This window comes from Coturnix japonica, chromosome 1 (genome assembly GCF_001577835.2).
Source record: "Coturnix japonica isolate 7356 chromosome 1, Coturnix japonica 2.1, whole genome shotgun sequence".
NCBI classification, from domain to species: domain Eukaryota; kingdom Metazoa; phylum Chordata; class Aves; order Galliformes; family Phasianidae; genus Coturnix; species Coturnix japonica.
The window spans coordinates 29,429,852-29,444,523 of NC_029516.1; positions in this window are offsets into that span (position 1 = coordinate 29,429,852).

Genomic DNA, 14,672 nt, shown 5'->3' on the forward strand with positions numbered 1-14,672 from the left:
ATATTGCATGTACAGTCACTTTAGTTACTTGTTTCTCAAGTACATCTTATGGGACTAACAGACAGCAATATAACAGGAGAAACAAAAAAATGTTTGGAACTCCAATGACAAGTCACTCTGCAGATCATGGGATGTGATGAGTCCTTTACTTGAGTTTGTTTACAAGTCTTATAACATTTAATAGTTCACTGTAATATAACCCAGAACTCTATGATACAGTTGAAACTGAATATATGTAACACACAGCATTTTCTATTAAGCTCTGCAAGATTGTAGAGTGGATTTTAAAGAATTCTCAAAAAATTGTCATAGATTGCCCTTTGTTGTTTTAAACTCCATTAAATTCAATGTAAATGCTCAAAAACATTCTTCCTTCATATCTTTGTCACTTTCCTTTGATGCCTTTGTTGAATTTCAACTTCACAGAACTCTCCTCACATCCAAATGAGTCTATGTGAAAGAGAACAAAATATCCAAAATATCTACTTTCCCAGATATGAGACAGTCTAGCCACAAAAGTAACAAGTCTAAGTATGAAAAGACTGTGGTGATAGGAATGAGACATAAATTTTAATAATTCCTTTGAGAAATGTTTTATGTCTGCAGGTTCTGGTGAGAAAAGTAAAAATCTGTAACGTAAGTTTTTAAATTCACAATTTTGAGCATAAGTGAGCAATCATATGCACAATCTTGTGCAACTCCTGAAGGACATAATGGACTATGATGACTTATATGTGTAATAATGCTGATAATCAATGTCCTTAGGAAAAGAGAAGCAAGAAAAGATTCGCACTTTTCACCTTAAACATCAGAAAGAAAATGAATCTTGAATCTTGCTTACGAATAGTTAGGGAAACAGCAATCTTTATTCTATTGTCTGATCTAAACTCAGCCATTTAATGCAGATTAAAATAACTTAATGAAACCTGAAAACCCTTTCACAAGCAAAGATGCTGAAACAACTGTTTTATTTCCTTGCATCAGTGAAGATGTAGGTTCATTATAAAACAAACAAACTGGGTAAAATAAAAGTCTTTTATCATCTATTTCTTAGCACTAGGACAAATTGCCTTGAAAATACATGAGTAATGGGGAGTAAAAAAATCTTTTTTTTTTTTTCTTTTTCTTTTTCTTTTTGTTCACATCAACATATTGCACTTATTTTATTAAGAAAGGTTTTCTTCCTTGGTTTCACAGGGAAAACAGCATTTCTGAGAATTGATTCATGTTCTCTAAATTATTTCTCGAAGTAGCTTTCTCTTCTATAACTGCTATACACAGATAGACCAAGGAGCCCTAAACAACTAATGTGCTACAAGTCAGTCAACTGCAGAAACTAAACATACAACTCTAGCCATACCTAATAGTAATCTCTATCTAAATCTCAAAAAATACACCAGGATTTTCAAGTCTGGCTAAACTGACTGATAAATGGAGACTGGATTATGTCCATGTCAGGGAGGCAGTAGGCCTGTGGGCCCTCTGACCCCAAAAATGGGAAGGGAAAAGGGAAAGAGGTAGGGATATGGGAGCTGGACTCAAGGAAACAAATAGAGCAGCAGCAATGATTTTACTATTACTATATTTTACTAATTATGATATTGGAATGCAAGATAACACAATATAATACAATCTAATTGAAATTGAGAAATCAAGTAAAATAAGAGAAAGAGAGTTTTCCGAAGACCAAGAAGCCTACTTTGAAATTGAAGGTGCACGGCTTGGAAGCACACCCACCCCCACTGCCAGTCAGTGAGAGAGTGAGCGAGCATCACTTCCGTCACGTATATCCTCTCTGACCATGAGGTCCTCTGGGACACGTAGTTTTTCCTTGTGCTCCACGTGATGTTATGATGTGGAATACCAATAGCAAAAAATTACAAAACCGTGACAGGTTCCTTAAGGAATTAGATTAAGGAATTAGAAATGAGTCAGGAGAATGAGAATGAGGATGTGGTGATGAAATTATTGATCAAAATGGAAAACGCTAATAACAGACAAGGTGAAGGGGCCCCAATGGTGATTGCTCAAACAGTGCCATGCACAGCAGATGAAATGCCAAAATCCAGGATAGGTACAGCAGATTAGCTCAAGAAACTGGGACAGAATGTGTTTGGAGGGAACCACTGACCAGCAGAGATCAAGTCTTGTTATCAGAAGGTGAGGCACAGGGATAGTAGGGTCCTGGAGTTTTTTCACCTACCCAATGATCCAGCAGAACCTTGGTCCTTATAGGATGCTTATTAGGCTGGAGGAATTGATCCATTGGAAAGTGGAGATCAGTGTGTATTAAGCCAAGAATCACTGTATGCTTTATTAGTGTTCTCAGGGACTATTGGTGTTTGTAATAACCATATTTCTATTTCAACTTTTAATGATCTTGCATAAACCCAGATTTTAACATGAACTTTTATAATTTATGGTACAGGCTTATTGTTTTTTAATCCATAACACTGGCAATTGAATTGGAGAAACATCTGCCAGTTTTCATGAATGCTTGGGTATAGTTAGTACTAATTTATCTGCCTTTTGTTTTTGTGGTTGTTCAGCTGATGACATGTTAATTACATGTTTCCAAGGAGTGCCTACACCATTTTCCCTTTTACAAAATTATACCATGTTAAGAAATCTTGACATTAATGCCAAAACCCTAGATTTGTAAGACATGGGAATTATATCTGAACATATATTTTTTAGTAACATAGCTTTTTGAGTATCAGATATCTCACAGGTGCACATGTGTTTTAGTTGTACAGAGTAGGTAGTAGTAATATCATCTTAAATTACATCTATCATAAATTTTCAGACCAGTATGGAGCTTCAGGTAGACTTCCTCCTGATTCTCCAGACATCTTTGTTGGGAGTTTTTATCTGCAGATGCATAAACTACTTTTGATTTTGTGAGCAAAGAACCCTCTGATTCTGTACAATGACGTGCATTTAAAGTGGAAGTGACTCAGTAGAAATTAACATCTAAAATCAGAAACAAAATCTTTTCCTTCTATAAATTAGCTGTAAATTAGTGCGTCAAAGTAAACATCCGTGTAAGTAATCATATTTTGTTGAAGAAGTAAAAAAACCATGAATTTCAGTTCCCTGAGTTTTATACAAATGAAGTCAAAGATATATCACATACAACTTCTACATAAATTACGATTCCTAATATGAATTTTATACTAATTGCTTTCAGAATATACATGTGGTCATTTTCAGATTATGTTTTCATCCTCAATCTCTTTACACCTAACTGATTTTGTATCTCATATTTGCTTTGCATTCAAAAGTAGAATGTTCAGTCTTGTTTCTTAAGGCTGGGATGTTCTGTGCATTGATGGATATGTTGAAAAGTCTGTAATTGTATGTGCTTAAATGCTCACAAGCAGCTTTCAAAATAAACAGCAGGTGATAGTGCAGCTCAGAGAGAAGAGTTAAGTTGATCCCGAATCCAAATTTAAAACAAATAATCACATGCTGTATTTCTGTGTCTGATATTCACTTGTATATTTGTGGACTTGTTTTTAGTTTGAATTAAAAAATGTAATTTAATAAACCACTTGTACCCACAGATGTTCCTCTTTCACTTTAATAGTATGTAGATACTTGTGTCAGGCTAGTTATTAAATATACAAGTATTTTCTGTGTTCTTGGTGAACAACAAACTTCATTAAGTATTCATTATGAACTTTATTACTCATTATGGACCAGTGAGCACAGAAAAAACCCTCTTCTTGACCTTTCCAGCAACTCATCCTCAATTGCTTTCGTCTAACTTTATCAATGCAAATTACCTTGCATCTATTTTAAATAGAACGATCTCAGAATTTTGCAGAAACAAAAGTTATCTGAATTTTAACTAAATGTACTTGCTAAATTTTGGCCAAGAAGAGATGAACAGCATTCATGCAGTGTATGCTGCTAGGTCACCAGAGGCATGCATTTGATGTCTAAGTCAAACATACAGCAGAAAGGTGTTTCTCTTTACTGAATAGTGTGAGAAAGTATGAAATAAGGTAATATTCATCATGGTATGTGACAGGTTCTACTCCAGCTGAGGGCTGAGCATCTGAGAAGAGCCTAACTGACTGAGTTTGAAACCAAGAGGAGACATTGAAAGAGTGAAATAAATAAGCAGGAACTTCTATCATTAATTTATCACCTAAATCATCTAATTTGGCACACTGCAGAAAGGAAGAAGACATCTTTAAATACAATCTGCTGTTTTTGTTAATGTAATACAATACATAATGACAACAACTTAGGCTAGTAGGTTATTCTAAATCATTTTGGTAAGTTTTTGTCACTACACGGGGCTTCATTAAGATTCCAAAAGCATCTTAGAATAAAGACCGTAAAACCCAAGTATTTTAGGTTCTGGTGTTAGAGAAAAAAATGTAGTTCAAATACATAATAGGAAGAATGACATAAAAATGTAGAAATACAACCAAACTGAAGAAATTGAAGTATAACCACAAGATGATGAGGAAATAAAGGAAGGAGCTAATTAGGAAAATGGCAGGAATGGTGAGCTACATACAAGGGTTTCTCTGAAATTAATGATTCTTATTATGTTGGCCCTCAGTGTCAGAGGAGGATGTTGGTGATATGGCAGTAAAGGTTGAACCTTCCCTCCAATATTCTATTAAATTTTACTTTCAAATAGCAGCAGAGGGGCAGTCTAACAAAATGGCATCCTACATGAAAGTGTGTATGAAGCAAAAGTGCATCAATGAATTCCTCCATCAGGGAAAAAAATTGCACACACTGATATTCATCAATGCTTGCTGACCACTAATAGAGACTGAACACTGGATGTGAGCATGGTGAGGCTGTGTAGTACATGTCAGTAATGGTGACAGTGACACAAAAGACAAAATGCATTTGGGATGGTCATGCAGATTTATATTGGTGTTGCATGCAGGCTCTAGTACATTGATGATGAAAATGTATAGTTAATGGTGGTGACTGTAAAAAAATTATGTTTTGTAGCTGACAATCTTCCCTATCTAATAGTGTAATTGTGCTATCTGAATCTGTTGTAGTTTCCATGGAAATAAACAGGAGGCATTATGTTTGAAGAACAGTATATGCATCATTTCAATGCAGCTACTACTATAGTTTGCTTAAAGACGCAAAGAACTGTGTCCAGAGAGAAGGAAAATCAAATTATATACAAATATAGCCTTTTATTGATATCATATGTATATTAAAGAAAGAAAAAGTCAAAAAAGACTGAAAAAGACAACCAAAAACAGAACAAAATTCAACACTGTACTAAAACCAGAATCCCAATATCAAAGGTGGAAAAAAAAAAGAAAAAAAAAAGTGAAAGTAAACTTTGTTTGCCTGTCGTTATTATACACATACATTTAAAATTAATGCACCTCCTTTTTCTTTTTTCAGAAAGCTGCTCATATCTGTCTACTGATTATTTCTCGGCACGACTACATAATTTTCTTTGTCAAGGCCACAGACCATTCCAAACAATCCAAAATAAATCTATCCTGCTAGTAGAATATCAAGACTGGAAATTAAAGGAATATACATTTTCTACCATTTCATAGATTTATGGTAAATATTAGAAAATCATAGCAACATAAAATTTTACAGTTTGATCACAGTGTCAATACAAAGAAATTTATTGCAGTTGATCAGTTTAGTTACAAAAGTTAGGTATTCTCTTGTAAGGGACCTGTAAGAGTCCCTTCCAATTAAAATGACTCTGATTCTGTGATCATAATGACCCTTCTAACCCAAACCACTCTGTCATTATTATATGATTATGATTCTATGAATACCAGCAAAATATACCCGTGATGACAAAAGTGCTGACCTAATAGCCAAATATCCTATTCCAGTTTTTGTAGGGATTTTCTCAGACATTTTTCTTCTGGAGTAGATGTAACAACAAAATAGAAACACAAGAAAAACAAACAAACAAAAATATATGCACAGATATATATTTCTGTAATTATGGCTAATTCTTTGAAGTACTTGTAAAATTCAGGGCAGCAGTTCTCTCAAGTGTAGTGTCAGATTGCTGACAATATCTTAAGTAGCATTTAATTTCACTTAGAGCAGTTCCAAATGGCACCTCTTAAAAGGAGGTCTCAGGAGCAAGACCATGGAGGTGTGGCAATAAGAGCTTTAGCCAATGTAGTACCGCCGCACTGAAATGGAGCAAACAGGGCTGTCAGCTCTCAGCTGCCTTTCCATTATGCTTGTGTCACATGTTCCACAGTCTCATTCTCTTACCCAACCTCTTTATCATTCTCAATCATTTTTCCCATCTGTAACCAACTATGAAAATGCCTTCTGACAAATACATGCTTGTTGAACAGATAATCTTTTAGAAAATACTCTGACAATTGTATGAATGTTCTGCTTCACTCCATTTTATTTACCCTCAATAAGGACTCATTACAAAAGCAGATTGTGTCGACCTTTTTTTCTCTATTTTTCTGCCATGCTTTGGATTCAAACAGTGGATGAATGCAAACTGAATGAGTTGCTATTGTATAGCCAAACTATTGTCAATGGCAAACAATTGAAAATTGTTGTATGTTAATTAGTAACACTATTTGACTTTTGAGATAAGACTTTTATGTATTTGTTTGTTTGTTTGTTTGTTTGAAGGATATTGCACTGCAGAAACCTTTGACTGTATAATGCAAATGTCAGTCATAAGTCTTCCTCAGACATCTGAAATTTAAGGACTAACCAATTTTTTGTTTACTTATTTTTTGGGGGAACTGAATGTCTTATAAAATTGGAGACTTACAGAAGACACTTGAATTATTCATACCTACTACAAATATATAGAAATGTGGTATTCAAGGTGGTAAAAAAGAACTCAGGAACAGTTTCTTGTGTAAGTCATAAAGACATTTTTCACTAATTGAGAGTATTAGAAGTGTAATAAAATATTCCTTTAATCCTTGATCTACTTATCCTTTCTTTCATTATGAACTCTAAAAATTCCTTTTTATGTTTCAATCAGTTGGCATAACTTTTTACTAGGCTGATATAGATTTCCAAGTATACTCTCACTACTTAAAATTTGATTGCGTATTTTAGGTTCAGTAGATGCCTACTGAAAGAATTTGTGATTGTATGTTAACTATGCTAAAAATTGAGCTAGTTATGCACTGAGCTCATTTGAAAGGCTCAAACTGAACCTTTGCCTTGGTTTTAGCAAAATAATCAACTATTTTCATTTCAGGCTGATACTGATATTTTTTACCATATCTGCAGACCAATAAAAGTTAAGAAACTTCTAATTATGAAGCATGATACTTCTAGGAAATACCATTGTCAATTTTAATATATATTTTAAATGATGTGGGTCAGGCTCTGTTTTTCTTCTGCCTGATTAGATTGAGTTTCTTGTCATGTTAGCAGTCTGAATTAACAAGGCACTTAAACAAATGCATAAAGTTAAATTTAGTGGTCTGACTGAAATCAATGACACTTTTTGAATACTAAATATTAAACATATGGTAAAGTGTCTTTCTCAACAAGGGTGAGAATTATTATAGTTGTTAGATTGCCTTATAAAGATAAGGAATTGTTTTTAATTGAAATTTTTAAACTAGATCAAGACAAATACCTGATAAGTAAACTGTAAAAAGTAAAATAAAATAAAATATAATAAATGTGGAAAGTGGATGTTGGTGATCAAACTACTTTCCTAATTTTTATTCAATTTTTGCTTGCATATGATGTGGAATAAAGATGATCCTAAGGGATAATTAATTAAAAATGTTCAAATATAAATATTCTGAGGTTCTACAAATGCTCTACAAATGCTTACATATGTATATATTTAAAAGTTCTTTGTAAGTGTGTTTAAGCAGTGCATGTTTAATACGTCAGAATATATTTGTGTCTGTGAATACACAGACAGGAAAAAGTGTTGCATTACATGTGTCTAAACATATATCTTGTTATTAATTTGGATGTACTCCACTAATTTTATGACTTTGAAATATGAGGCCACATCTTGAGTACTGCATCTAGTTCTGGGCTCTCCAGTTCTAAAACAACATGGAAATTCTAGAGACAGTTCAGTGGAGGGCTATAAAAATGGCTAAGGGCCTGGAACACTTATGAGGAGAGGCTGAGAGACCTGGGACTGTTCAGCCTAGAAAAGACTGAGAGGGGATCTTATCAGGGCTTATAAGTATCTAAAGGGCAAGTGTTGAGAGAATGGGGACAGGCTCTTTCTGATGATGCCCTGCTACAGGAGAAGAGGCAACAAACAGAAATTGTAATGCAGGAAATACTTTTTTTAGTGATTTAATTGATCTGCTGCCATAACACAACTTTATGTCAACTTTAATGACAACAAATGCTGTCCTCTGTAAAGTCTGTATTGAATCCTAACATTTCTAGCACATTTGCTGTTTCTGCTAGCATTATTACTAGTTTTCATGTCTTTAAATAAGTGGTAATTTATTTGATTAAACTATCCTGTAACTTTTCAGCCTATTGAGAAAAAGCTTCTTAATAATATTTCAATTTGCTTCAGATTATATTGTGTCAGTTGAGAGTTTTTCTCTTTGACTAATTAAGCTTTTCTGATGTTTTGGTATATCTTCTAGAGCTGTATCAATTGGGGCTATCATCTCTTCCTCTGGAATAGATTTGAGCAATAATGAAAATTTTAAACTTCAATTTAAACCATTAAACTCTTTTTCACTTATTTTAATGGATGATATATGGCTATTTTTACAGCTCTAAAACGATTAATTATAGCTTGATTAATTTTTAGATTTTAATCAACTTTTCATATTTCTAATTCTGATATTACTTGTGCTCTCTTACACGCCTATATAGACTCTGTAAGTTATGAAACTTTCTCAGTTAAAATGTTTCTCCATTTTCTAAGCAACTTTCTCAGTTATTCAGCAATTAGATTTCTGTTCACTGGTTTTGAATATAAACTGAAAATCTGTTATTTATTTGACAGATCTGTACTTGAAGACAGTGGATTAACAATAATATTTTACTTTGACTTTATTGATTATTCTTATCATCCAAGAACATTCTTGCCCAGTAGTCAAAAGTTAGTATCTTGGCTGCAGAACAGCACAAGCATATCTAAAGCGGTTTTAAAAGGGCTAGCTCACAGTTTTCTGAATATTGATAGATATTTTCAGGGTACTGAATGATTTTTAGGCTATATTCCTTTTTGTGCTGTTACTGCCAGACCACTGTGAATGCTCATGCAAGTTATTCTAAAAGTAGTTCAGGTGAATTTACACTGTACTGAAGTGTGTATTATGATCTTTCTTATGTTTTTGCAACTATCATGATGCAATTCAATGTTGCTGAGTACAAATTCAATCTTCCACTGGTTTTTTTTGTCAGACTTTGACTAAGACCTTTATACTTACAGCTTCCATTGTCTTTATTATAAAGAAACTATCATTTTGTATATATATAATTGTAGGCTTAATTACTATTTGTAAATGACATATGGTTTGACCTCTTTATCAACATCAGTATCACATGTTAAACTTAGGTTTTATATTATAGGGGAACAGTGTGGTGGGCTATCATTTGAGTGCAACATAGTTTTCAAATATGAGATAAGTATAAAGATATATGAATCAAAAGAACAAAAAATACACTATTGGAGAAACGTGAATCATTCCCAAAAATCTCCATAAAGTCAGCTTTAAAAAACAAGCTTTTGCAGTTTGCTGTTAGGGTATTTTGAATTATTTTAACAATCATTTATTTTGCATATAAAGAGTATTTTTTGCACTTTATTTACTTTACATCTTCTATTCCCTTAATAGCCCTTTTCTTTACAAGTCAGCATTAACAAATTTGTAATGTGCACTATTTACATAGACTCTTAAGCTCGCAAGTTCTCTGGTATTTAAGGTTTTAAGAAAGATCTAGTATAAAAGAATAAATGAAATGAAATAGAATAAAATAAAATCAATTCCTGATAAGATTTTTCTCTTGATTCCGTTAAAGTCTGTAGACTATAATTCATAATATCTAGAGTTTTTTAAAGTAGATTTAGGTCATCAATTATTTTTGTATTTATTCAGGATGAAAAGATGTCTTCAAGATATAATCCAAACTTCAAAAATCTTACTTTCAGAGGGAATTTAAGCAAACAACACTTACTACACAGTTTTGTGTTTATGACCTGACTGCCTAACAGTGACAAAAGCTGTAGAATAGAGTATTGCTCTGGTCCCTGCATTTGGAATATAAATACTGAAGCCAAAATAAATAAATAAATAAATCAACAAAGCAAACTAAACTAAACTAAACTAAACTAAACTAAACTAAGCTAAAATAAAATAAAATAAAATAAAATAAAATAAAACAAAATAAAGAAGACGTCATAAAGCAGGCAGACTTTTTTAAAGGTTTTCTGAAATCAGATTTCCCACATCCCAGGAGCTCAATACTAACAGTGTCTTCTAAATAAAAAAGTCAATGTAGAGCAGGACACATAGAACACATTTTCAAAAGAATTATATTTTTGTTGGAAGAGAGAAAATTATTACTCACATTTATGCTGTGTGTGTGTTACTGCACTGTGGCATGGCTTTCCAAAGAACTTTAATGCTATGGTTTCTGTAGCAAGTGTTGAGAGGGACATCTAGAGCTATAGACTGTTACCTGATTAAGCTACCATTCTTAGTTGTAGCAATGGAAATGTCAGTACTTCCCACCATTAATCCTATTCTTATTTCTGACCTTCTTTTAATAGTTTAGCACAGATCTACTTCGTGACACTTTCTAGTGGAAGGAACTCCTTGCTCCTTTTCACCTCAGAATTGGCTGTGATTTTCTTCAGACTTAAAATAAAATTAAATAATGATGAAAAAAAAAAAAAGAGGAATATACACAAAATACATAATAAAAATGGAAGATAACATTAAAGAATATGTTGAAAATAAAAAAGAATGAAGTTTTAATTAAGTTAAGTATTTCCATCTCTTCTTGAAGCTACCTCGAAGTGTAAACTTGTCAGTTTGAAAAAGAGAACTGTGGGGAGAATAGACAATGTGTCTTTTCATGTTAACCTGTAAATAAAATATTCTGCAGCATGGTTTTTCTTTAGTTTCCCTGAAGCAAAAAGGTGTCACTAAAACAATGAAATTTATGTTTTCTTTACTCTGTGTTTTCTTTTGTATTAGAAATTATTTTCCTCTAGAAAATTCCAAAATTGCTGTGTACTTTGGCAGCCTTTTTCTAAATCAAGGAAGAAATTAACACTCAGACATACAGTATTATTATTTTTAAATGTTATGATGACAATAGAGGATTATGTGAACTGAAATAGCCATGATCTACCCACACATCTGAAATTAAATTGTTTACATTTATTGAATATGTATTAATGAGTCACCAGAAAACCTGGTATTGAATGCTAAGAACTGAATGCTGTATTTTTTCTTACAGACAAGAAAATTTTAGTTACTTTTAAGAAGCTCTTTAATGAGCCTATGGTCAAGGGTTCTTTGTTCTTTGTTATAACTAAGATCAAGTAATTCTGGATAATAATTAAAGGAACCGTATTAAAAACTAGAAAGCCTTTCTCTTCATTTTTATTCACACTTTTATTAAAGATAAGCTTATATGTAACAAAAAATAATAACATAGTTTGCATCTTAAATATTTTAAAATGAAAAAAAAAACATCATCTGATTTTTTTTCAGTTGTTTATATGGTTTTGTTTTGTTTTGTTGGCGTTTTTTGTTGTTTGTTGGAATGAAATTGCTGAATTAAACTAAAACATTTTATATACAAACACATGAAAAAATGATACAGAATTTCACTGATACATTTAAAAGAAAAGATAGATAAAGAGGATTTCTCAGTTTATAACTTAGTTTTGTTTCATTGCTCACCTAGGAGAACAGAAGATGAATTTATCCATTTTTACTACGTCTTATTATCCTTCTGATATATAGATTTTTCTATAGTTTCATATGGTATTACTCTAGTTCACATATAATTTATGTCAGGCCTGTCCTTTAAATGTAAGCATCTCAGGTTGTGGTCGTATTGACATTACATAAACATGGCAAAAATAAACTTCTCGTATTACGTTATATTAGACAGGAAAACTTTATTCTATAATAAACATCATTATTTATTTATTTGCATTCATTCTTAATATAGTTACTTTAATGTCACTTGCCTCTGTCCATAATCTTTACATGAGTATCTGCCTGTCAGTTTGAACGCCCTCTGTACCATTAAAAAAAAAAAAAAAAAAAAAAAAAGTTTCTAAACATTTTTTTTTTTTTTGCTGGTTTTTTAAGTTATAAGAAAAGATTTATTTTTTTGGTACAGTTCTTCACTGAATTTTGTTGATCAGCTAATCCCAGTTTGTCAGCTCTGGCTTGGCCTCAGGAGGATAATTCATACTGTATCTCCATTGCAAATGTCAGTCTTGTGGAATACAGTAATTGAAGCAAACATAAACAGTCACAAATAGCACTTCTTAAGAGGTCATGCATTAAAATTGATATTTTCATTGACTGATTAATTGACACTTGTTTTTCTGAGATGCTGCCTGTTCAAGGGAACAGGGTTCATTTTGTTTCTCAACATGAAACGTACTATGGACCACTTAAAGTCATTATTTTCAACATTTCATGGATGCTATTTTCAAAATTGTCTATTTTGATCCATTTTTCCCTAAAATAAAAACTGTGAAACTATGATTCATTGTAAATACACACACTCATATGCATACAAAAAAACAAACCAACAAACAACAGAGACAAAGAATCTGAAAAGTAATGAATCTGAAATGTAATAAAAACAAACTTTATATTTTGAACAGTGATTAATAGCCCCTGTTAAAAGTGCCTTATTTTCATCATTCTTTTTTTTTTTTTTTTTTTAATATTCAACATTCACTGTAGGAGCTAGTAGATGATCTAAATATTATTGTGAATGAACAAGAAGATAAAGAGATGGTTTTGCTTATTTCTTCAAGACATTCAGGTTCTTATTTCTTCTTCTCTTTGCAGAGGTCTTTCCTATGCATTTTAGTAGAGATATATGTCTTGATTGGTGCAAACATTCAAATAAATCAGTCAAAGACACAAATAGAAAACACTTGGAGAAATCTATGCTTAATCTATGAAATAATTTTCTTTTGCCTGTGAATTTTGTCTAAAGAAAAATGACCCTCAACATATCTGCTTAACAGTTAGCTATATTTTTTCTGATACGTCAACTGAAAATTATTATGCAAGTATAAATGATAATAATGTTTCCAAAAGTACTCCCAATACATTATCACATAATTATTTAATTTCATTTTTAAAGTCTCAGAGGCCTTTTCCAGCCTTGGTGATTCTATGATTTTATGAATCCGTGATTTTCCTTCAGCCTTTCTTACAGAACAGTGCAGAAATTAGGCAATGGAATCAGATGTAGAAGAGCTCTCAAAAATATAAAATTTTCCCTAAACACTTTTTTTTCCCCCTCCTTCTCTTACAAAATGATTTAGCAATGTGCATTACTGCTTCATTATCAGTTTTTGGCATGCAGAACCTCTTTAAATAACAATGTTACCATATGTTCAGTAATTTGTCATTTGGCAGATTGATTTCCATTGTTAGAGAATTCAATTTCAATACAAAGAATCTGTTATCAAATGTGATAGACTAACATGCTTTCAGTTGTCATCTTTTCAAATACATGTATACAATCACACATCCAGACCAACAAAGGCTTGGGCCTAGTTCCAAGTGAAAAATCTGGAGCAAGCCTCCTTGCTAATTTGCTGAGAAATATACAAATATCAGTTCATACAGGAACTGAGACCTTCACAAGAAGCAGAACCACAAACACAGAGAAATGGGCTCACCAACACACAGAATCTAACTTTCTTAACTTCTCAGCTGATAACTTAATCTTTTTTTACATTTTCAGTGAGTCATTAAAACAGTGAATCAAAACTTACCTAGTATTAAGTGTCACATAGCACTGATGTTATTTCAGGTCTTAAGAAAAAAAAAAAATCAACCTGTAAAATGTAAAAAGTTTTGCTAAGGACTTAATGCTTTGGTCAGCTTCAGGAAGCAGAGAGATGACTTCATAAAAAGCAGAGAATGACCAGTAATTTGTGCCATCCCTTTCCATGAAGACAAAACCAGATTTATTTTTCAAGACTTTCTACAAAAACAAAACAAAACAAACAAAGAAAAACAAACAAACAAAAACACATGAAGTATTATGTTTCAGGCAGATAAAAATTGGTTCAAAATAAAGAATAGTATAATATATAGTAGTATATAATAAAGAAAAAGCAATTTGTGAAATCAGAAATGTAAATATTCCTTTTATAGAGTCTGGCAGTTTATATTTTTGACTGTGTATTTATAGCGTCATCCATCATACCTTTATGTTGTTTATGGTAAGGGTACAACTGGAGAAAGTTAAAAACAAACAGCAATGCCCATGATATGAACGGTGAGAAATAGACAAGTAGATAAATTTGTGCTTCAAATAAATATTGCTGTAATCACTTGCATCTTGAATATGCTTACCCCAGAAGCCCACTGGAATAATCATGGATAGATTAGATGGCTTTATCTTCCCACAAATATGCTATTACTCACACGCTAGATTAGAAAACAATTTACAAGAATGATCCACTTGAAATGACTAAAATAGCC